The sequence below is a fragment of the Diabrotica virgifera genome, chromosome 7 (assembly GCF_917563875.1).
Source record: "Diabrotica virgifera virgifera chromosome 7, PGI_DIABVI_V3a".
In the NCBI taxonomy this organism is placed as follows: domain Eukaryota; kingdom Metazoa; phylum Arthropoda; class Insecta; order Coleoptera; family Chrysomelidae; genus Diabrotica; species Diabrotica virgifera.
Window position 1 is genome coordinate 150394058 of NC_065449.1, and position 3953 is coordinate 150398010.

A 3953-nucleotide genomic window follows, 5' to 3' on the forward strand; every position below is an offset into this window, starting at 1 on the left:
GATGAGCGCTCTAATAACCGGCAAAATAGCACAAAAGATGTATTAAGTAGTGAGATAAAAAGACATGAAACTAGTCGAGCTGGGAAATTTAGCGATATTAACTTATACATTTAGATTGTATTGATTGTGTACCACCTTCAGACATATCAGACGAGTTTGGAAACTACCACTGTCACAGTGACAGTTTTAGTTGACATACTCCTCCGATATGTGTAAAGGTGGGATCAATATAACGTAAATTTAAAGGTTAATTTCGCTAAATTTCCCAGCTCGACTAGTTTCATTTCTTTTTATCTCACAACTAAATATGTTGCCCATATTTTGCCGGTTATTAGGGCACTCATCACTGTACATCCTTGCTGATGTGACAATACCTCCTATCTGTTTTTTCATGAGTTTTGTATGAGAGATGGAAAAACATGTTTTAAGGTCACCTCCTGTGTTCATATGTAAGTTTTGACTTGTTTTGTAGTTCATAGATAGTTTAATTTACTACAAAACAAATATCATATGAAAACAGGAGGTGACCCTAAGACAAGTTTTTAGTCTCTCTTACAAAACTCATGAAAAAAACAGATAGGATGTATTATTACATCACTGACGATATGTGGCCATACCAAATAATACATCCTTGATAAATATAAACATTTTTATTGAACAAAATCTTTTCATACATTTTTTAATGCAATTTACTGATATTCCTAAATATTTCAAAAAAATGTGTCACATTTGCTTTGTAAACCTTTCTTTTGCCTTTCGTAGCCACATATTCCGTTTCCTTCCTGGTTTTTTGTAGACCACTTCTCTCAGCTGATTCTAAAAAAAAATAAAATAAATGGTAATTTTTCTATCCTTTACAATTAACAATCAGAAGAAATATTATTTACAGATAATGATATGCATAATAATAATAGGTTTGTTTTAGCATCAGTTTCAAACAGTTTGAAATCATCAGCGAATAGTGGACCAGCGCGAGTAGAGGGGATCGCACTGGTGACTGTATTATGTTCTTTTACCGACCAACTGTTTGCTGACGGTTTTTGACTAGTTTGACTGTTTGCTAGAATAAACCTAATAATAATGAATATTTTGTATTTTGACAATGACATCTGATGTGGAAGTCAAAACATTAATAAAATTATTTTTTCAAGTTAACTTTCACATGCGCATCTTAAAATTGTACTTTTAATACTTATATCATAAATAACTATTAAAACTATCTTAAGAGGTAACAGTATCGATCAACAGGTAGCGTAAAGGTGTTCCAAGATTGCGGCTGTAATTTTGAATATTTTTTCGAGATATTTGGCACACATATTCTTAATATAATAAAGAATGGTGGTACAGAGCCCAATTTGAAAAATATATTAATATGTGGAAATTACTTTGTAATTAAATACAATATAAAAAAACGAGCTTGTACCGCCCTTAAGAAGAACAAAAAAATACACTTTCTTCAAATACAACTTTTTTATCCGATTTTGTGTTATTTTGGAACTACTAAAATTTTTTATTTCATTAGTAGTTCCAAAATTACACAAAATCTAGGCATCAGATAAAAAAGTTTATTTGAAGAAAGTGTATTTTTTTGTTCTTCTTAATGGCGGTACAGGCTCTTTTTTAAATATTGTATAATTACAGAGTAATTTCCACATATTAATATATTTTTCAAATTGGGCTCTGTACCGCCATTCTTTATTATTTTACGAATACGTGTGCCAAATACCTCGAAAAAATATTCAAAATTACAGTGGCAATCTTGGAACACGTTTTGGCTACCTGTTGATCGCTACTGTATTAACTTAAAACATTGTAATTTGCTAAACCAGTATATTTTACTCTACTACTACTCTACTAGCTACCTCATTTTCCACTGTTTGTAAAGACTTGTTTACATGGGTAGAGTTTTGAGGAGAGTAGAGTAGCGGTAGTACTCTACCAAAAATGGCTTGATACCATTCACATGAGGAGAGTACAAGTATAGTACTGATGCTAGTATAGTGAAACCGATTTTTGTATTTTTAAACACTCTTGATTATAAGTGCACCTTAAATTCTTAATTTTTTGCTTAAGCTCGTTTACTCCAAAGCCTCCTTTGCCATTCTTTCGACGATTTCATCCTCCGCAGCTTGCTGCAAACTTTTATTTCTGTAGTATACACTACCTAAATTCCATAAACACTGGTATTCGCCGTATTATAGCTCTACAAGTTTTAAAGTTTCATCTTCGGTGAACTTCATTTTCACTATTTACACAAAACACAATTCCAGCCAGAATGACAGCGCCCCCCATGTACTCTCCTACCTACTCTATTCTGCCATAATTGAGCGTGTTCCATGGGTAGAGTGTGCAGCCGAGTAGACATTTTGGCAGTAGTGGTGGTCATAGAGTAGTTACTTTGCCATAGGTTGCTAGTCACTCTACTTTAACTCCAACTATACACTCTACCAGCTATTCTACTGTGCTGAGCATTTTTACAGGTAGAGTTACTCTACTCTATCAAGTACTTGCATCATTACTCTACCTGTGTAAACAAGTCTTAAATCTACTGAATGAAAATCTACTTAATCTTAATCTACTCTTAATGAAAAATGTCTAAAATCATTTACCCACCTAGTATTATTGTAGAATTTAAGACAGTCCAGTGCCTTATAAATAATTTCAATATGAATATTTTTTCCTTTAATTCTCCTTTGATAGCACTCCATTTTAGATTTTGGGGAACTTATTTCATTGTGTTTATAGCCCATATTTATTGAAGGAACCCAATCTGGAGATTGTTATTATCGATTAAGTCGGCTGGTTTTCCTATTTTCCTATAAGATTAAAATGTTAACATCTTCAAAAATCGTTACTGTTGTAATTGTAACTTACCAGATATAAAATGATTACAACAGACAGGACAGGAAAATTTTCATTTCGCTAGTAAAACCTGTACATTGTATTGCATTTAACCATTGTTGTCTCTCAGATACCTTATTTAGTTCAGTTTAAAAGTGAACTTTATCACAATTACTTTGCATTTCACACTTCAAAACACAACACCAATGAAGCATATTATCTTTCTAAATTAATACTTCCAGAGAAAATGTTAAATTAATCTTTGTACAACACAAAATTACAAAGAAATACAACTAAAATTATCTAAAACTCATGAAAAACAGATAGAATAAGATTTATCTTTTACACCCAGTAGCCATATTGAGAATAGTATATTATTATCAGTAGAAACGATTACATTTAAATTTGGTAAATATAACTCCGCACGACCACGCAACTCGAAACACAAGTACGCAAACACGGTTGCGTGAAGCGTGGCTCGCAATCGTGAAATTTACGAGACTTGCTCGACCTGTAGATTCTTGTAAACTTGACTAGTGACACAAACTATACATACTAACTGTCACTTTGTGTCACTAACTGTCAAGTTTGATCAAATTAACTGTCAATTATTTGATGGTGAGACGGGGCCTTTATCTTCCATATCACAAAATTATAAAGGTTTATTATGTTATACAGGGTATTTACAAAGTTATAACAAATTTTCTATGAAAATCCTAACAAACTCAACTCCCTGTATAAATAAAAATAAACACCAATGTAAACTGGTATAATTAACTTATGTACAGTATTTCTCATGATCATCTTTCAGTGCGTCACAGTTTTTCGATTTCTTTCTAACGCATTAAATTGTATGTGACAGAAAAACAGGCACGTCGGTGATTACATTTCGTCGGTGACATTTTTATAACATTTATTCTAGTTGTCGATAGATGGCGCCATAATAAAAAAATATATTTTTTAATTAGATAATAATATTACAAATATAATCTGTATAATTTATAAGACTATACAAATCAAAGAAAATACAATTTTATAAATGCAAGAAACACATTTGATTTGTTTTTATTCCAAATTGAAAATAAAATGTGACAACTGTCAGATTTAAACTA

At 31.6% G+C, this 3953-nt stretch overlaps 1 long non-coding RNA gene across 1 annotated transcript; it reads right to left on the reverse strand.

Annotated features, from left to right (window-relative positions):
• Positions 1 to 635: 635 nt before the first annotated feature.
• LOC126888305 (uncharacterized) lies at positions 636 to 2868 on the reverse strand. Its single transcript, XR_007699501.1, has 2 exons — positions 2614 to 2868; positions 636 to 816 (listed from the first exon to the last, which is right to left on the reverse strand). It is a non-coding gene; the product is annotated as an uncharacterized LOC126888305 (long non-coding RNA).
• Between the last annotated feature and the right edge of the window lie 1085 nt (positions 2869 to 3953).